At 34.5% G+C, this 22,521-nt stretch overlaps 1 protein-coding gene across 1 annotated transcript in view; it reads right to left on the bottom strand.

Annotated features, from left to right (window-relative positions):
• The window catches only part of Ude (Uracil-DNA degrading factor), a 30,392-nt gene extending 15,757 nt beyond the window's left edge, over positions 1-14,635 (bottom strand). Inside the window, exon 1 of the mRNA XM_089642185.1 lies at positions 14,451-14,635. The gene's annotated coding sequence lies outside the window, so the exon portion shown is untranslated. The remainder of the gene's footprint in view (positions 1-14,450) is intronic.
• Between the last annotated feature and the right edge of the window lie 7,886 nt (positions 14,636-22,521).

The raw sequence follows: 22,521 nt of genomic DNA, 5'->3' as shown, positions 1-22,521 counted from the left end.
CATGACGTAATACTAGACATTACAACATATTCAAATACGATTATTTCGTATTACCTACAGCGGGCATGGTTTGAATATTATTTGTGACCGATTAATGCTTACGTTATTATGTAAATAATGAATGGTGGAAGATCTACAGTCTCTCGTGTCTAGGATGAACCAAATATGTATGAAGAATGAATTAATGATGAATGTAAGTAAGTCTAAAGTCACGGTGTTTGAAAGAGAGAGTACGAAAACAGTGTGCAATATAGTTGTTGCTGAGGAATACTTGGAGCAGGTGGATGAGTTTGTGTATTTAGGAAGTATGTTCTAGAGAGATGGGAAGGCTGACAGAGATATTGAAACAAGGGGAAATGCAGGGAACTCCATTCATGGAGGACTGAACGCAGTTGGCGCTAACTAAACATTGTCCAAAGAAGCCAAGCTAGCAGGCCACAATGGAGTGCTGGTACCTACCCTGATGTATGGAACTGGCAGAGAAAGGATTAAAGTAGATTGAATGCTGTTGAAATGAGATCCCTGAGGCTTATGTGTGGTAAAACCATGTATGATCGTGTGAGGAATGTGGAGATCCGCAAAGAGTGCAAGGCTGATGTAAGCGTAATTAGTAAGATTAAGAAAGGGACGCTTAGATGGTTTGGGCATGTAGAGCGAATGAGCGAAGATAGGAGTGTAAGGAGGATATATGATGCAAATGTGAATGGTAGCAGAAGTCGGGGACGCCCGAGGAAGACATGGCACGATCAAGTGAATCAGATACTCGAGTTGGGCCATGTCAAGAGTCAGAATAATAGAAGAGTATGTATGAGACGATGTTGTGACCATTGTGACCGAGTTGTTTTGCGGTCCGTCCTCTCTGCCTACCCCTGCGAGTTAGTTAGTTACATAAATAAACCACTCTCTAGATCGATATCTTCGGGCTTTTTGTATGGCGCCATTTTGTCACCCCCTTAACCACAGACGACCACAGATAAAACGGTCGTTTGGTCCAGACAGGTAAATATATGGTGGACCATAAATAAATCTCAAGGTCATTTAAAAAAAGAGCAAACATAAACAATATACCTGCACCCAGCTAACATCGTTCATTCACTAGCCCAAAAAATTATATAATAAATACTGGAATGCAGGAAAAGGAAAATAAAAAAACCCACAGCTATGCACACATCAAAATATTTTTTATTTTCAAAAAGACAATGGACAGTAATACAAAACAGGGTCAGTACAACCGATGTATTGAGCATTGATTTATCATTGAAGTAGAAGATAATACTAATATATCTAAACAAAACATGAAACAGAACAAGACACAAAAAAATAAAAAGTAACAGTCTCAACTAGGAATCGAACCCAGGATTTCTGTCTTACTGCAACAACTTAATAGGATTTAATTTGACCTTGCACAAAAATACAAGAATATATACACAAAATAGCACTAGAAGTTATTCAAGTTCTCCTGCAAGGGTTTCACATAATTTTCACAGCTTTGTCGTCAGCAAACATCATTGAAAATACTGGTACTTACATGATGTAATTCTGGAGAGGTTTAAATGAACTTGTTTGATGTAATCGTGGCTTTGTTTAGCAATTTTAGTCTCCTAATACGTGGTATAAGATCGCGTCGGAATACGGATAGGTCTGAAAAGGAAAATTAATCAAATTATTAGCCAATGAAGTACATTCAGGAATCATGAACATTGTATCAAAGAACGAGAGGTTAGTACCTGTATTTAACAACGTGATCGGGTCCTTCTTTCAATTGGTGGAGATAGACCGGATATTTTATGATGATTGGAAGATTAAGCGTTGGCAACGCATTATTTTTTAATCCCAAAAGTACCGTATTTTTGATTTCAATCGCGAAATGGCACACACAAACAAACGTATTTCTTGCTGCTTCTTCCTAGCACTGGATTATCGAATCCATTTGAGCAACCTTTAACACAACACGGCATTAATTTATCACCTTGAAGAATTCTAGCACGCAACATTATTTTTAGATGGGTGAAAGAAAATTCAAAATATTTACGCTAAAACCTTCAACTGACTTCAATCTGCGAAATGACGTCTTGGAAATTACCGTTATTTTTTTATCGGAGCATAACACATGTTTAGCTTCTCTTTCTGTTACACGAGTCGCTACGGTAGAGAGCGAGAGATCAAGATACAATTTTTGCTCTGAGCCAATGAGATCTGAGCTTTCAGCCACAACAGCTTTGTCTATAAGAATTTGGGTTGAGGATAACTCCTCCCATCAGGGTTACAAGGTTATGCGAGAGTTATACGCCCCTGGTAAGAATGGTGTTTTTCGCTGTACACTTACATAACCCTATCATAACGAATATACATGCTTTGCGAACAAACAGCATTATACCCGTGGAGATAAATCGTTGTGTCTCCCTTGCTAACATAGTGATAAATATGGTCTAAACGGTGTTAGAAAGAGAAAACACTACGCTTTATATTATACAGAAGAACACTTCATAGTTTCTTGCGTCTTGCGTCAGTTCCAGTCGTATTCAATTTCAAAGTTTGAAAAAATTTATAAATTTTGAAAAGCTGTATTTTGAAAACTATTGGGTATATCTAAACGGTTCTAGACTCAAATTGTAGCAAAATTAATATACTTTAAAAAAGTAAAACATAGTTACAATGTAAAACTAGTCCTTTATGGTTAAAATTGCCAAAAACTAATGAAAGGTAGAAAATGGATCTTGAAAATTTTTGGATCTTGGATTATTCATTGGGCCAACATCATAAAGAACTCAGCTAAAATCATAAGTATCCTTTCAGGCGACAAAGGTTACTGGACTATCTAGGAAACCAAAATGACATGAAAAGGTATGATATCCGTTATTTTACTTCATTGTTAAGGCGAAGCTTAATGCAAAATAACTACTTTGATTAATCTTTATAACGAATTGATGTACATTATGAATACCAAAAAATATGCTTTAGATAAATTGAAGGTTTTCCTATCGTTTCGCTTGAGTAGAATACGAATAAAATAATAAATTACTCCGTAAAAAATATAAATGTAAACTACTAAAAAAAAAATTTGTTCAATAGAAATGAATGAACGCGTAAAGGAAACAACTTTTAAAAAATACAGTATTATAGCTAAGATTATCTGTGACAGTTTCACTTGATTAACTTTTTTGCTTTCTTATAAAATAATTTACAAAATAAAAAAAATAAAAACTAGTTTTGTGCTTGAAATCGAACGTTTCTTGACTCCGTTTGTCAAGCGATTTTAATACCTATTACGTACAATATAAGGTATACCAAGAATATACACATTTTTGGCTTGTAGCTTCCTCTTAAGACGAATAAACGTAAATCGAGCCTCTCTTTATGTTTGCATTCAAAATTTTAATACTCGAAAAATTATATATTTATTTCTGAGTAAAATTTGAAAATCACCTTTCGCTTTTGAAAACAACTCACACAGGTCTCACAAAAACCGTTGTGTCTCCTTTATTGCCATTGTGATAAATATTACCTACACGGTATTATAAAGAGAAAACACCACGCTTTATAGTCAAATCTAAAAGTTAACCAGATAAGAATTTAAAAGTACACCTACCCCTATGAAACCAAAAAATTAATATAATCACATTTAGAAAGTTTTTTTGGTTTTCGTATCCGTTAACACTACATTAATTTGCATTTTAGACTAACCTATAATAATAATAATAATACCTGGATGACTTTTATAGCGCCGTTTTTGTGCAAAAACACCTCAAGGGCGCTTTACAAACTTATAATACATTTCTACAGTGTTATTACTTAACTATTTATGGAGAAAATATACAGTTCAATACTTACCTGGTAGGTCACTTGAGATTAACACTTAATTAACATTATCTAATTGTTTATTGGCGAAATTTAGATACAGGATTTAGGACTTAATTGAAAAATTGAATTGAACCTAACCTAATAACCCAACCTAACCTAAACTAACATATAATAATGCAACCTAACCTAACTCATCATAACCCAACCTAACCTATTCTAAACTAACCTATAATAACCTAACTTATAATAACCTTACCTTTTTTTAATTTTTCTTTATTTATAAAACATACCTAATATTTTTCGAGTTTGGCCAAAATAGTACCTACCTAGAATTTGCGTAGAGTTAATGGTTAAAATTCTAGCCACTCATATCAGGAATACCAACAAAAGAAAATTCCATCGATAGAAAAAAAAACACAAAAGTTTGCTACGAAAATAACTAATAAAATAAGTCTTCGTTATTTTGAAGGCGTTTACATTTGATGTTAGTTTTTGAGAATTTTATCAAAAGACGCCGCCATATTCGAGTTTCTTTTTAAAGAATCTGTTGTGATCGAGATGATATCGTGGTGATAAATTCTTTCAGTATCGTCATGAGAGATCACCTAGCCACACGACGCACAGTGGGCTGAAAATCGCCTTTCATAGACATAGAGACTTGAATTTTCAAGGATATTTTTTTTGGCTAGAAATAGATTCTGATGATCATTACTATGCTATAAAATTTCGTACGAAGCAATTGCGTGTACAAATGAAGGAGTTATCATTTTTTAAAGAAAAATTTGTATGGCACTGACTTTAAAATTGAGGCTATCTCTGGAATCATAAGGTTGGCCATTCTATCCTTACACACAAATATACTACTATTTATTTGTATTTTTTTGACATACTTCGTATTGTGGCGCAACTTGCGATTTTTTTTTTTTAAATCCTCAAAGTTGAAAAAAACACTTTTGAATGTTGATGATTAATTTTAATGCTTAAATGCTTTACATATGAGTAGGCCTTGTCTAGTTTACAATATTTTATTTACACTGCATTTAAGCATTAAAATTAATCATCAACATTCAAAAGTGTTTTTTTTCAACTTTGAGGATTAAAAAAAAAATCGCAAGCTGCGCCACAATACGAAGTATGTCAAAAAATACAAATAAATAGTAGTATATCTGTGTGTAAGGATAGAGTGGCCAACCTTGTGATTCCAGAGATAGCCTCATTTTTAATGTCAGTGCCATACAAATTTTTCTTAAAAAAATGATAACTCCCTCATTTGTACACGCAATTGCTTCGTACGAAATTTTATAGCATAGTAATGATTAGCATAATCCATTTCTAGCAAAAAAAACTACCCTTGAAAATTCAAGTCTCTATGTCTATGAAAGGCGATTTTCAGCCCACTGTGCGCCGGCGCTACTAAATATCTCGAACTCGCTGTGTTAGGTTATTATGAGAGTGGTTTATTTATGGTTATCATCTGTAAGTCAAACGCACAAGAAGTCGCTGTGCGCCTCTTTCTGTTTGTGTGCTAAAGCTGCGTTTACACCAAAGTCTTCCACTAAGTTTTCCACAAGTTGCGGCAATTTGTTGCTTTCTCTACAAAATACAGCAACTTTTTCTATTTCCCGCGGAGTGTCGGTAAAGATCAAAGAAAGTTGACAACTAAAAGTGGAAGATTTGTTGCTGCGCGATTTGCGCTAGCAACTTGTAGAAAACTAGTGGAGAACTGTTCCCCCTCCACGCAAACTTACAAACTTCAATAACAAACAGTGAAGTGGTTGATTTTGAGATTTTAAACAAATAACCGAGAATCACTAGTAGCCAAAAAACGTGATGTAACTGCTAGCTTTTCTTGGACAGGTACTGCTTTCCTGTAGTTTGTGTCACGTTTCTTGATTTTATGTCCGATCATTGAAATCAAATACTCAAAGTCACTACTGGTCATTCTCAGAAAGTTTTTGACACTCCCTCAAGCTCACCACTCAACGGATCAACGTCATCTTCTGTGAGATAATTTTTTATTTTTATTTTTTTATTGTACATCAGAACATTCATTCCAGTTACAGTACAACTTTACATACAGTACAATTTCACATCATATCAGCATTTGGGTAAGAGATTCTTCAATAATTGTTTTAGGTCATTTAGAGAACAGTCACTTACATACAAATTATTTGCTAGTTCGTTCAACAGACCACTCCCCTCGTCATGCTATGCTTTGCCAGGATGTCGGTTTTGCCTTTTGGTACTCTGAATAGGTCATGGTATCGACTTCGGCTGTAGTGGTCTTTTTTTTTTATAGTGAATACCTCACAAGAGTCCCAACTGCTCCCGTCTGGAGCCAGTGAGACTATGGCATCCCCAATTGGGGGATGTTGTGAGGCTGAAGGTAAGTGGGGAAGGGAAAGAGGAAGGTGGGGAAGTACCTGGCTATTCAGATCTAGTCACTAAACACGGCTAAAGCCATTTGGAGCAACGTTTCAATTCTGAATGGTGGTCTTACACCAGGGCGATACTGGTAGTATCTTCCACTCTGGAACGTGCCGCAAATAAACTATATATTATTTTAATTAATCAATTGTGAAATAACACAAATTAATCAAATAAAATTTATTTGCGCACGCCGGGTTCGACCCCGCGACCTTCGGAATGGCAGTCCAATACGTTACCACTGGACTATGCCGGCCGTCTGGTACATATAATTCATAACATCCCAAGAGGAATGGGCTATCAATAAAATTGTTCCAAATTTTGAAAGATATAATGGCTAGGCTTGCTTTCCGCCTAGTTTCCAGACTCACGGAATTAGTTTCCTCAAGTAATTCGATATGATGCATGAACCTGGGATAGGTTCCATGCGTCCGCATATAGACATACCTGAGGAATTTCTTCTGGATTTGCTCTATCATTTCAATGTACTTCTGGTGGTATGGTGCCCAAACATCGCTCGCATACTCCAGCTTGCTTCTCAGTATGCCATCGAACAATGCTAAAAGCCCAGCTACACTACTCGCGAAGTTGATCGAAGTTGACCTAATACGATAGTGTGGGCACGAACTTCGCTTCGCTTCGGGCATCTTCGCTTCGCTTGGCCCGACTTCCGATTGTTGTCGGTAAATGCGCCCGAGTCAAAGGACTCGAAGTTCGAACACGAAGTGTCTGCCCACACTACTCGGTTCACTTCAGTTCGCTTCGAGACGTCGTGTTTGGTGGTTGTGCGTGCGCAGAGTCATAGTGACTATACGTAATAAAATATGGCTTCTACACTGTGGTCACAGGACCTAATTTTTTTGTTTCTAGAAACACTCCAATCCGAGGCGGTTATTTGGGACCCAATTGAAAGGGACTATAAAGATAACTAACTAACCATCACGCCGTTTCCCCGCAGGGGTAGGCAGAGAGGACGGACCGCCAAACAACTCGGTCTTGGCACACACTCCTTGCCTCATTCACATTCATACATCGTCTCATACATACTCTTCTATTATTCTGACTCTTGACATGGCCCGACTCGAGTATCTGATTCACTTGGTCGTGCCATGTCTTCCTCGGGCGTCCCCGACTTCTGCTACCATTCACATTTGCATCATATATCCTCCTTTTTTTATATTTTTTATAGTGAATACCTCACAAGAGTCCCAACTGCTCCCGTCTGGAGCCAGTGAGACTATGGCATCCCCAATTGGGGGATGTTGTGAGGCTGAAGGTAAGTGGGGAAGGGAAAGAGGAAGGTGGGGAAGTACCTGGCTATTCAGATCTAGTCACTAAACACGGCTAAAGCCATTTGGAGCAACGTTTCAATTCTGAATGGTGGTCTTACACCAGGGCGATACTGGTAGTATCTTCCACTCTGGAACGTGCCGCAAATATACTATATATTATTTTAATTAATTAATTGTGAAATAACACAAATTAATCAAATAAAATTTATTTGCGCACGCCGGGTTCGAACCCGCGACCTTCGGAATGGCAGTCCAATGCGTTACCACTGGACTATGCCGGCCGTCACACTCCTATCTTCGCTCATTCGCTCTACATGCCCAAACCATCTAAGCGTCCCTTACTTAATCTTACTCATTACGCTTACATCAGCCTTGCACTCTTTGCGGATCTCCACATTCCTCACACGATCAAACATGGTTTTACCACACATACGCCCTTGAGGTGATTTTTCACAAAAACGGCGCTTTACAAATTATCCAATTATTATTATTATTATTATTATACGCCTCAGGGATCTCATTTCAACAGCATTTAATCAACTTTCATCCTTTATTTGCCACTTGAACGTCCATGTTGCCTAGTGGACGGACTCCGAGAGACTGAGCTACTCGCGAAATTGCACGAGTGTGTGGGCACGCACTTCGGACTTCGGCTAACTTCGTCGAGGACTTCGTCGAAGCGCCGAAGCGAGTAGTGTAGCGGCCGCTTAACATAGCATCTTAGTTATTGAACTGCTTGCATGTCCTAATGACGAACCCAAGAAGTTTGTAGCAAGACTGAGTGAGCTGCGATATATGGCCAGAGAATTTCAGTTCGGGATCAAAGACGACACCGAGATCCTTTACGAAATTTACAATTTAATAATGCCTGATTCTTGACACTACTGCCTTTCGCGCCAATTCTTTGGCAACAAGTTTTCCATTTGTTGTTCTAAATTTGAGAAGAGCAACTTTAGTTGAAATGTTTTGTCAACTTTGGTGTAAACGCGGCTTTAGTCCTTCTAAACTACGCAACGGATTTTGATAGGATTTTCACTATCATTTAGAGAATTTCTTCCGGAAGGTTTATATATACAATGCATCCATATAGAATGTATAGATAAGTCAATATTTATCCTTGTATTCACAACCTTGAAACTTTGCTAAACATCATTCACAAACCCGAACAACGCGGGGTACACGTCAGCTGGTCAATAATAAAATTGCAAATGTATTTTGTCCTGAAGAAGGAACGCTGGTTCCGAAACCAACCTACCAAAATCTCTTAATTATCATATCATATCTTAATTATCATTGATCGTAAATTACCATCTGATCGACAACTACTGGTACATTATCTCGTTAAATAAATAATACCAAATATTTTTACTCCAACATGACATAGAAAAGAGGGGAAAGGAGATGGGGTAGAAGAAGGTGAGGAAGCAATTTAAATGCCTGTTAAATGTAGGTAGCTACATACCGTGTATTTTTCTATTCCTATGTTTATTTTTCCGATTTTATGTCCGGGTTAAATCTTCATTATGTAAGTGCATTATATAAGCAAAATAAATACAAAACAATACAAGAACAACACGTCAACTCACCAGAGATCAAATGGGAAAATAATTCACCGACTCCAGATATTTTCATATCAGAGGGTTCGGCTCGGTAGAACTTCTAACAGGGCCTATAAATCCTACTGATCCCTCAACATAAATATTTAAAAAAATCTTTCGTTATCCTACATTCATTCAAAATGACCGACTTTTGCATTTTTTATAAATTCTTTGACAGATCTAATACGCCTAAATTTAGAATGAGAGAGCTAGGTATAATGCCAGTAGCCGAAATAACAAATGGTTATATTTTTATAGTCTGAGAATGCCAAATTATTTTTATCTCATTTCCTAAATCTGTATATTTTCTTATTTTTTCATTTATTATTATTATTATTTGTGTTTTTTTACAATAAATATACAATGTTTACAAGTCATACTGTTTTGATTTTTACTACACTTCCATTAAAAGCATTTGCTTGTGGATGGAAGAGGAGTGTACATTTGAGAAAAAATAATATATAACTAGGTTACAAAGTAAAAAAAAGACAAAATTAAAATCTATACAAATTATTGTATTTGGAAGGAAGAAAAAATATATATTATGGAGGATAAATAGAGTATAGTAGGATAATTTGTGAGATTTTCAAGTGAAACTAGGGGAATCAATTTTTTAAATATTTGTTTTTTATCTTTAATGCTTCTAATTTCTTCTGGTAATTTATTAAAGAAATGTTTTCCTTGGTGGGTATCACAGACATAGGAATTAATAGACGAGAAGATAATGGCGAGGGGTAAAATCAACTGTTGAAGAACGAAGGGAGTGAAGCTGACTGTGATTCGTCAATAAATCAATCTGACAGTAAATAGGCATCTCACATTATAATATCACCATTTACTTCTTAAAAGTAAAATCTGCTTTTGAATGAATAGACATTTTTACATGGGAGCGCAAATTACTCGCCACGTTATGAACTAATTTGCGAAGTCCAAATTCGGCAAAGTAAATTTCTTCTGTTTGCAGAGTCGTAGTTAGTTTCAGAGTATTTAGTTAAGACACTTTTACAAATGTTTCATAATTTACTTACCCCAGTAAACAACGATGATCACACTTGAGAATCGCTACATTGTGATGTGATAGTATATGTTTCTAAAACTGATCCATATAATACGGTGTGAATAAGCTTAAAATAAAGTAAAATAATGCTTACTTATGGAATGTAATACGACAATTGGGTTTATTCTCTTTTTCACATCTATTTTTACAAGTTTTCATATCACAAGTCAACATTTTGCCGTGCTATTTCGTAAAATGAACCGATGATGCCTCGACCATAGTTCGCACAAGAATGATGACGTCACGTTTTCAAATTTCACTTGAGGCCATACGCGAGCCCAGCCGGCTCCAATGGAACCGGTATGGGGAGTGGGGAATAATACGCTTTTAATCACTTAGGGCAGGTCTACTAATATTCATATTAATATTCATATGTCTATGGTGGGTATAATGGTGCTGGGCAAAAGAAGTGTGTATTTAAGTCTGGTTCGATTTTCAGCTATGAATGAGTATTTATGTTTTTCTTTTTTAATTTGAATAATTGAATTTTTCATAAATAAACATTTAATTCTTCGAATACGCATTCAATGGACGTTTTTTTAGTATTATTTTTATTATGACTTTTCGAACAATTTCTATGGGGGTCAGGCTAGTTTTGTAAGCTGCTCCCCAACTGATGATGGCATATTGCATAACAGACTGTACTAATGCATAATATATTGAGTATATATTTTTCATTGATAAGAAATTTCTTATTCCTAAGAATTTATAAATTAATTTCCTAATTTTCTTTATTGTATGGCAGGTTGTTATCAATGATTATTCATAGATATATAATTTTATCCGCTGTTTTCAGAAATGAACATGTTTGTCGACAGAGGTATGTATTTGTATAATTTGAATAAGTTTTTGAAAAATCACATCAAATACATACACAAAGACATAACACGGACACAAGGGCGAAACCGGTCAGTAAGAAAACAATTCTAAGTATTTCAAGTAGTTATTTCGTTCACATTAAAATTAATTGTTTACTTGGTGGTCATTAATATTGATGTCAAAGTTTTAAGGTTAGTTTTTTTCTTGTCTTGATCAAACCGAAATATGAACCTATGACCCCGAAATAGGTTCTCAGGTTGTTAGTTTGGGTTAATTAATTTATAAAGAATTAAAGACGTCAAATTATCAGTTTTTTTTAATGAAATATGTACTATGTTTAACTTCTCAACTAATATAACTGATTCAATGTGATTTTAAAAGAAAATTAAATGTGCAAATTAAGGGTAAATATGGATGTTCGTTATAATCTACGCGTTCATAGATGGCGTTAATTTAATTATTTTAAGAAAAAAACACTTTTGCTTTAAATAATGAATTCGAATTATTTGTTTGCGGCCGTACAAACGCAATATTTATTTATTTATTTATTAACGCCCCTTTTCGGGGCTTTTACATGAGAATATTAAGAAATATACATTATTAACTGAATTGCTTCATTAACAATATTTTATATTTGTTTAAATATAAATTGAAGATGTTCACTAACTTGGTATAATTGTTTCCCTCCATTAGTATTCTGGGCAAAGAGGAATACATATGGTAGTTAGTCCCAGAATTTCTGCACTGAAATAAATCCTGACTTCTAGTATTACGTTGTGGAATTATCAATTCTAGCAATACCGGACTATCAACTAAATCATTTAGAATTTTATATAGAAATACCAAGTCAGTGAAAATTGTTCTGTCTGACAATTTGAGAATATTCATATAATTTAACAGAGTGTTGCAGTTCAACATAATAGCTGGAAAACCCATTTTAAAATTAATAAAACATAAGAATTAGTTTTGTATTCTTTCAACAGCTTGTACATGTATATTATAATGTGGGTTCCAGACAGGAGAATTGTACCCAAGTTGACTTCTTACATAGGCAAAATATAACAATTTAATTTTTGACATTTTTAAGCCCTTATTAAAGATTTCTGGTATGTGGTTAACAAATGAAAGATTTGATTGAAAAGTGTTGCCTAAGTATATTCGAAAAAATCAACTATTTGACATTTTGAGATATTTAAGTAAAGTCTATTTTCATTACAGCAAATTAATAATGTGTTGATATTGTCTTGGAGAATGTTATGATTATGCATAAATAGTTTAGTCCGTATAAAAACTCAATTCTTTCAAGAAAAGCATACAAATACAATATTTATGTATCAGTGATTAAATACAGTATTGTATTTGTATGCCTTTCTTGAAAGAATTGAGTTTTTATACTGACAAAACATATTGTATATGTACGGGTGCTATCTAATTATTCGTCTTCATCGTTTAAATCATAACTTGCAGAGTATTTTAATAAATTAAATGAACTAACGCCATCTGTAAACGAGTAAATTATAACGTACGTTAAGTAATATACTTATTGAATGTAGGTAGGTACTTGCTACAGAAATACGTTAAAATAACAGTACAATCCATCATATATGAATACGAACGAATATAATACGGTAAAAAATGTATTGAAGTACCATTTTTACGTATGTGAATCTTGAAAGTGGAAATTAACCCACTTCCCGATACCCGATCGCGCTGAAACTCGACAGATAGCCTCGTTGTCGATGACAATTCATTCGATCAAGTTTTGGTGGCAATCGCGCACAGACACGCGGAAATATACGCATAAAATCGGATAACATTAAGGCAGTTATAATATACGAAATAAATGTCGGTCCCATCCGATCGGCATCTGCCAAAGTCGGTAGCGCGATTGACTCTGTTCCCTGGGAAGGATGGTAATCAGTCAATACAATTTTTTTTTTTTTTTAATTTTTAGACATTTACAAATGTTATATAGTTTTAAAAAAACATTGTTGTTTTACAGGTTGATTTTTTATCAACGAAAGCTCAATTTAAAAGTTAGAAAATACGCATAAATTATTCAAATAACCTAAACTAAGAACCAATTAACTCAATAATCTATTTTGTTAATGTTTTACATCTCACTGAACCCGTCAGGTTTTTGAGAACAGCTCATATGTTCTCGTATAAATCGTTACATCTTCCTTACCGTCATGGTTAGAAATAAATGATCTAAACCAGAGGTTCCCAAAGTGGTATATATGGACCCCCAGGGGTCGATATCGGCTTGCTGGGGGTCTATGTCAGCGAGAAAAAAATTTGGGGGTCCACGAGATTCAAATGGGGGTATATACGAGCGGACCCCCATTTACCTCAACTCAACATTTAGGAGTTCCGTAAATGACACAATACACCTAACACAAATATAATAGACTGACAAATTACTTATTTGATATTTGTATATTTCGTAAAGTTGTTAATTGAGGTATATAAATAGACTCTACGTTCCTTTTCTCGTCAGAATTAATATATTCAAGCAAAACATTGCACATTGGAAGCCGCGAATTTTCCCAGTGTTTTGTTGTTTGTTTTTGAAAAACAAGGGTAATAATGACGTTCAACATTTAAATGCACTTCACACAGACTTCAAAACTAAGTTTGAGGACTTTTTGACTATGGAAATGGAACGTTGAAGAATTGGATATCATGTGACAAGAAGAACTGACTGGAATAAGCACTGACAACTGTAGGGTCAGCTACAGAAAGAAATTCCCGTTGCTTATCCTGCTTCATTTTCATTTGGAGTAATACCTCACAAGGGCGCCCCTGTCTGCACAATGTAAAGACATAGGAACTATACCGCCACCCGGTTGTTGGACAGGCAAGGGAAGGGAATATTTTTACTAAAAAATAAATCACATTGGATGTTAATAGTTTTAGAAAAATTCAATATTCAGTATGCAGGAGGTCTAAACGCGGTCTACGGGGCAAAACAGATTGGGAACCTCTGATCTAAACGGTGTTAGAAAGAGAAAACACCACGCTTTATGTTCGAATCTATAGAAGTTAGCCACAGAAGAATGTACGCCTCTATGAAGTCAAAGGGAACGACCGCAATTTGAAAAAAAAAAACTGAAAATTCGTGAATTATAACATGTGAGATTTATTTCGTTATCAGTACCTACACAATTGTTACAAATAACGTAAGGTGAGTCATTATTTTTATTTTTATATTTGCTTTTAAAATTTTAATAATTAATTAGTTCAATTTCCGGACGCTAGCAAAGATTGATTTGGATTTCATTGCAAAATGGAAACAGAACATTCCGAAAGTTTATTTGTATTTCCCAGCAGTAAACAAATGTTATTTGCAAATATGCGGACTTCTGCAACTTTAACACCAATACACAAATACACCGGCGAAACCGGTCAGCAAAATTAGGCCGAAATAAAGCTTATTAAATTGCAGGAACTTACTTGTGAAAAAGCAATATTAGATTATTCTTGCAGGTGACGCGGTATGGTGCACTGAATTAAATACTGATTTATATTTCACAGTGATAATTGTATTAACGAGATATACGTATGTAGTTCGCACTCGATTGGTGAGAAGCGACTTGCCGCGGTGAATTTCTGATGTAAATGATTTTTTTCCACGGTTATTTTTTCAGGTCAACTGCGATGTGAAAATACGCGGGGAAGACTGCTAAAGATTTGAGAAACGGAATTAATATTATTATTATGTCATGTTTTCGAATTTAGCCGCATCAGTTTTTATTAATCTAACTAGTTAACTAGCCATCACGCTGTTCCCCGCAGGGGTAGGCAGAGAGGACGGACCGCCAAACAACTCGGTCTTGGCACAAACCTATTATTTATTTAACGCCCAGAGGGCTTTTACATGGTTGGTAGTATAATTTTAATTTGACAGATACTTAGAAACATAAAAAAAATAAGAATAAAATTAGATTTGATAAAAGCTATGCAACAAGTCATACAAACACAAGAAACAAAAACAGAAAATTGCAGCTATTTGTAGGTTTACATGATGTGTTTAGGAGTATTGTTGAAATAAATGTTTTAAATGATCCACAAAACTTGCCAAGTTGGTATTGAATATGTCAACATCACCCAAGTAATGATTTCCCATAGTGTGAAGTCGTTGTATCGGAGAGTGGGCAATGTAGTTACGCTTAAGTGTGCTGCTGTAGAATATTGTATTTTGCCGTGTTGTTACTGTGGGTGTTTGTATGTTTATTAGTTGCAGGAGTTCACAACAGTCGAATTTAGAGTTAAGTATTTTGAATAAGAACGTTAAATCGTTTATTTTATGTCTATCTTCTAATGTATGTATTTTTAGAGTATTGCCTCATTCACTTTCATACATCGTCTCATACATACTCTTCTATTATTCTGACTCTTGACATGGCCGGACTCAAGTATCTTACTCACTTGGTGGTGCCATGTCTTCCTCGGGCGTCCCCGACTTCTGCTACCATTCACATTTGCATCGTATATTCTCCTTACACTACTTTCTAATCTATTTAAAACGTAGTTGTTAGAGATTAGATAATAGTGAAATACTGAGTTTTCACTATCATTTAGAGAATTTCTTCCGGAAGGTTTACATATATAATACCGTCATATTGTATTTATGAAAAGTAGAGAAAAGTCGATGTTTTATAATCAAGTCTTAAACATATATTTTTCGAGCACTACATTGCTCTGGCTAAACCTTATGAGATACTTCAAAATAATGTACTACGGAATTGTATATCATAAAAAGGCCTACAGAAACATATGTTATGGTGTATGTCTGTCTCTTAAGGTTAACCCCCAGCGACGCTAAACTATTTAATTCTGAGGAGTTGAAAAAACAAGTATGAAATAATAGGTTATTAGATTCCTAATTTGGGTTATTTAAATATTTTATTCGTATTTCCCAACCTTCAAACATCTCAGAACATACAAAACAACAAAAAATGGCCATCTGTCAAACCCGTGAAGTACTTTCTCTTTACTTTTCGAGGGAAATAATTATACCGAGTCAGTGGACATCTTTAATTTATCAACTAACAAATACAAAGGATTGTTACTGAGTTTTATTTAGTTATCAATATAAATAAAAATGTAAAAGTTCGTTTTTTCAAAATCTTTAATCTGCAAAAGTTCTTCACAGATTGCTTTCAAATTTTGACACAACGTTGCTTTCGAATACGCGTGTGTTTTTATATTCCTTTATTATATAGATGTTACCTGTGACAGGTAAAAATATGTTTTTTATTTAATTTAAAACAGCGCCATTGTTTCTCTACAAAACATGTGTTTTTAAAACTTCCACAAACTGCTTTTTTGAAAAATAGCGACTTCTGTTGGATGCTGAAGCAACACGCATTATTGTTTCTCTATCTGCACAGTTAGACTGAGCTACAGCAAAGCGTTGTGAGGTAGAGCTAGTACATTTATATTAATTACTGTATCTATTTATACTGGGTTTTTACAGACGATCTCACTTACGTGAGAACAATCCAGTTATAAAAACTCAGTTATTTAACAAATAGGTACAACAATTACAAAAATCTACTCAGAAATAAAAATAATAATATCTAAATTAGAATATAAAACAAATAAAAATACAAAATTCTAAATTATAAAATATATGAATGTCAAACAGTACAAAAAAGTAAGAGACCAAAGATACATAAATAGAGACACAAGTAAGATACAAAAGATACACAAACAGAGACGCAACTAAGAGACAAAAGATACACAAATAAAGACGCAAGTAAGAGACGAAAGATACAAAAGATCCACAAATAGAGACGCAAGTAATAGACAAAAGATCCACAAATAGAGACGCAAGTAAGAGACGAAAGATACACAAACAGAGACGCAACTAAGAGACAAAAGATACACAAATAAAGACGCAAGTAAGAGACGAAAGATACACAAATAGAGACGCAAGTAATACGTATTATAATCAGGGCAACATATTTTTAGCAGTAGCAGAACATTTTTTCTGAATCCATATAAATTATCGATGAAAATGTCTACTTCACCACACTTATATAGTCGAAAAATTTGGATCAGAGAGTATTTCAGAATATATTCAGGTGAAACATGCTATGGCGTCAAACAATGGAAATTGGGAACTTTTATATCAATATTGCCAAGACATAATGCAGTATCAAGATGGCCGTGAATTATTTTGTGTAAGCATATTAGATCAGTTGCCTTCTAATGTTCACTTCTTCCTCTCCTCAAAAACCCTTCACACAGCATTCCCAAAGACGACATAGGCCCTGAGGGAGTTTTAGCCTATTTATGTGGAGTCAATTAAAAAATAATAATAATACAAAGAATAGATCTTTAGTATTCCTCCGTTGGCCCCAATATACAAAATACATAAATTCAAAGTGATGTCATTTCTTTTTATATAGGAACTAGAATCTATAATTCCCAAAGTAGAAATGTGTCAGCACTTTTAAATAAGAGTTGCATCATTCAATAAGGCCTTGACATTATAGCTTAGGAAACTACAAACACGCATCATACATTTGATAGTTGACAATAAAAGTCTGCCGGAATAAATGAGAACTAACCAAGTTTTAGTATGAAATAGCACGATTAATTTGTTACTCTAAATAATTAAGATTGTAGTTTACATTCTTGCAGAAAGGTTCGCTAGTTTCGGGGCGACAAATACTCGAAAGAAATGATGTCATCCACTTTTAATGCGAGTTACGTAAATTTATATGGCCTTGACATTACAGACACGGAAACTATAAAATATGTTCATTTATTTAATAATGACATTAAAGCCTGCCGGAGAAATAGTGAACTAATTAACTTTAATATGAAATGATATGGAAATAACGCTCTTTGTTAGTTTCTTTGGTAACATTTTTGTAGTTTACATTCTTGTCGACGGTGCGCAAGATTCGTAATAGAAAAATACACGCTAAGGTTGTCACATTTAATTTTGCAGTAGGAGGAATTATTATTGTGCAATATATTGTAGATTTCGTGAGTTTCGCAAATAAGTATTTCGTTTTTCTTTCATCATTTATTGCCTGCGTAGATGTACATGTCAATTTATATTGAATTAGAATTTCCTCGAGTTGATGTTAGAGACATCTATTGTTAATTTTAGAAATTAAAAACTAATGTTTTGATCATTTGCCGCAAGATGTCAGGAATTTTTCATTGATTTATAAAGTAGACATCTTGACATTCATTGTGGAAATGGCCGCCTCAGATGTGCCGAGGCACATAAGGCCGTTCCCGAAACACACAAGGCCGCCCGCAAGAAACACAAGGCCGCACTCGATACATTTTAATGAATTTTTAGGTTGCATTGAAAAAATAACTTACCAACTGATTGTATTACTATGAAAAGAGAAAGTTCCGTGGTTTTTTCTTTATCTTGCCACCACTCCTTCGTCATTGCATCTGCAGTTGTTGATATAAATTTTCAGTTGGCTTTGAATGCGTAGAATTAAAACAATTATGTGAACAATTTTTTCCCTACAAATAAACAATTACAATGAACTTAATACTATATTATTATCGATTCAATCCTTCAAAAATGTTTCTGACAATACTATAGATACTGTATTACAAACTGTACTTCATTTACTATGTGAAATTGATCACTTATTAGCAGATGATGCCAAATAAGTTTTATTTATTTATTTTTTTATTGGACAATTTGTAACAATTTGAAACCTCGGGGGCGCTTTACAGTTTATTTATTTATATATAAAAATTACAAACAATACATAACAAAATGAACCTTTGTCTGTCCAACTGGGAAGGATTCCCGTTTCAGGACAGCCAAATTGTGTATTTATTACATAATATTCTTACAATGGAATGGAGATGCTGTCAAAACAAATTTTGGGAACATTGTTGATTGCATTCGAAGTGAGAAGATGGTTTCTTTATCCTTGAAAGAATCGCAAAGATGTAATTTATTACCAGGGTCAATTTGGATAACATTAGTAATTGCATTCAGAATAGATGATTGTTTTGTTTCGGGACATCACAGATATGATTATTTTCTTTCGGGACATAAGGTATTACAAAAAATATAAATATTACAAAAATAAATTGATTTTAAGTTAAAGTAAATGAAGTACAGGTACAAGTACATCATTCATCTCCATGTAATCTTGTTCCTGGTGATTGCGTTAGTGGTGCAATGTGCCCGCAATAAAGGCGACGCGACGGTCGGGATAATTAATTACCCCGGGCACTTGTTAGGGCCTTCAGAGTTTCCAAGAATTCCAATGAAAACATCTGGCGTACCTACAGTTACCGATTCTCGTCCCAAGTTCAACGTCAGCGAATTTCGAATATTTTTTAGCACAATTTTCGATTATTCATTTTTAACACACTGCACTCTAATCACATTACTATAAAGTTCTGATTACTAATTGGTAAGTTAATTTAAAATGTTGATTGACTGATTTTAAAAATAATTTCAAATGGATGTTGCCTCATTTCCCTTGAAAATACTAAAAAAAACACAAAGCGGTTGGAAAACGGCATGACGCGTCCAACTGCCGCGAAGGGCGCTACAATACCTTAATCTTTTAATAGAACAGTTACAATTATTAAATCGAATATCTGTTGCTTTAATATATTCAGCACGTTTTGTATTCTTCAGTAGCATTATGTACTCTATTTTACTTCAATCATACAAATTCCTACGAGGTTCAGATCATCTGACGTTTCCTCATCCTAGAACTAGAAGAGTTTGCTCCAGTATTCAAACAAACCCACTAACGAAAAGAGTGATAACCATATTTGTCCTATATTGAACATAAATTTAATTTGTAAACGGAGAGTAATTTTAATGAAACATTAATGAAATTCATATAAAGCCATATATAGATTACCGCGGAGGCAGCTTACAATAGCAGGAATAGCTTACAATAGCAGGAATAGCTTACAATATCAGGAATAGCTTACAATAGTGAAAACGCAGCTACTACTGCCCACGTCTTCATGATTCAAAGTTTACTCTCTCGTTATAAAGAAGTAGTCCATATACTCCATGTTAAAACTATGAATGTAGCACAATTGTTTACTATTATGCAAAATATTATAATATGTCTTCAACAGATACGATTTAAGGTTTTGTGTGTAGTTAGCAGAGATGTGCAAAATGGGTACCCAAAACCATTTGAAATGCAAAATGGAAATGGGTCAAAACTTTTCCATTTGAAAATGCAAATTGCAAAATGGTTTTGAGAAAAGCATTTCAAATGCAAAATGCAAAATACCTATTTTAAAAATGCATTAAATGCAAAATGGTATCTCAGGTTGAACAATCAAAATAATTATAGAATTTTTAAACAATTTTGTCATTTAACAATGGACATCAATGTAGAACAAACATATTACATGATGGTAAATCCAAAAACACCACGACTACAGATTATGAAACCACAAAAAATTTGCGCGGGACTAATGTTGCCAACGTAAAAACATAGAAACTGCTATCTAACATTTAATATTACAGCGTCGTGGCCCAATGTTCAGTTTTTGAATCAGTATTTTTTGTAGTGGTATCACTCAATTGCCAGGGCTCCTACCAGGGAGCAACTTGACAAATGTAAATTATCTCTCAAATTGAGGTTGAGGACCGACTGATATTTGGGGGTTATGAAAAAAAGATGAGTGGAGATAGTAGGATGAATGTTGCAAAAAAGCATTTAAAATGGAAAATGCATTGAGAAAAGCATTTAAAATGCAAAATGGAAAATACCCATTTTGCATTTCCATTTGAAATGGATTTATTTGAAATAAAGCACATCTCTGGTAGTTAGTGATAATAATTCCATTAATATAAAAGCTTTGATGTCTTTCAGCTCTCCCCTGCAACTGTTTACTGCCATTCATCCAATGAAAGTTTACCACACAAGTTGACCACATTTTCAAATGTATAAATCAATCAGAAAGATACTCATCAAGTATTATTGCTTCCAGACTTCCACGATCATACTTCTGAATCATTAGCTGCGTTTTCTTCCATAAAAAGACTTCATGAAAAAGAATTCTTACGATTTATAACTAAAAATGTACAACTATTAAATGGTTAGATTCAAAGAAAGCTTCAAATAATAATTTCAATTCACTAACAAGAGAAACTCACTTAGCTATCACGAGTTCATCAAGTTAATAATAATAAAAAAATCACAAAAACCCTATGTGAAGCCCGAGCAACGCCGGGAGTTCATCTAGTTATTAATACAGTAGAGCTCCTCCACAAAAACCCTATGTGAAGCCCGAGCAACGCCGGGAGTTGATCTAGATATTAATTCAATAGAGCTCCTCCACAAATACCCTATGTGAATGCAGAGCAACGCCGGGAGTTCTTTTAGTTATTAATACAATGGAGCTCCTCCACAAAAACCCTGTGTGACGTTCGAGCAAAGCCGGGAGTTCATCTAGTTATTAATACAATAGAGCTCCTCCAAAAAAAACCCTATTTGAAGTCAGAGCTAGGCCGGGAATTCATCTAGTTATTTATACAAAGTAGCTCCTCCATGTTCTATCGGTATTACAATGGAAGATGCTCTGAGGAACTAGCGTCATTGATACCTTCGGCACCGGTGCGTAGTTGGGATACACGCCAAACGCGCGCCCAACATTTGTACACAGTTGACATTTGTCACATGAGAACGGGTCGCTTTTACGATTCGTTCTTAAGTTCAACAGCTCGGCTGTGGAACGAACTGCCGGCCTCTGTGTTTCCTCCCTCCTACAACATGGGACTCTTCAAGACCCATGTTCACTCCTTCCTCTCCACAAAAAGAACCTCCACACAGCATCCCCAAAGATGACATAGGCCCTGAGGGAAATTATTTTCTTCAGGGCCTCCTGTGTGGAGTTAATATAAAAATAAAAAAAACCATATGTGAAGCCCGAGCAACGCCGGGAGTTCATCTAGTTATTAATACAATTTTTATTTTATTTATTAGCGTTATAAACAGTCTTTATACATGCATATATGACAGTGATCAGAGTAGTTATGTCATTGACCAATAAAATAACGACGAAACAAACCATAACAGAAAAATACATAACAACATACCTAATACAAACAATTCCGATAAAGTACATCAATTATCAAAAATCAAAAATCAAAAATGGAGCTCCTCCACAAAAACCCTATGTGACATACGAGCAAAGCCAGGAGTTCATCTAGTTATTAATGCAATGGAGCTCCACCACAAACACCTTGCAATATATTTATAATTATTTCAGAAAAAACACTATATAATATATTTATAATTACTTTATATTATTCATACTAAAATATTTTAATAATATGTAAATGAAATCCTCAGCACGGGAGATCCCAGTAAGGATATCATTATATATATTTGCCACAAACAAAGATAATAAAACACTTATTATTATTCATAATGCAAGTTTTACGCTAGTCGAAATTTGTGTACATATTTTATAACATAACTTGGGGGGTGGTTATGGGTAGCAACGCCTCTCCACATAGGTCACCCTGAGTGGTTCGCTA

The sequence above is a fragment of the Hesperophylax consimilis genome, chromosome 17, assembly GCF_061612785.1.
Source record: "Hesperophylax consimilis isolate HC1 chromosome 17, BYU_Hcon_1.0, whole genome shotgun sequence".
NCBI classification, from domain to species: domain Eukaryota; kingdom Metazoa; phylum Arthropoda; class Insecta; order Trichoptera; family Limnephilidae; genus Hesperophylax; species Hesperophylax consimilis.
Note: the sequence above shows the minus strand (reverse complement) of the source record. Positions and strands in the feature narration are given on the sequence as shown.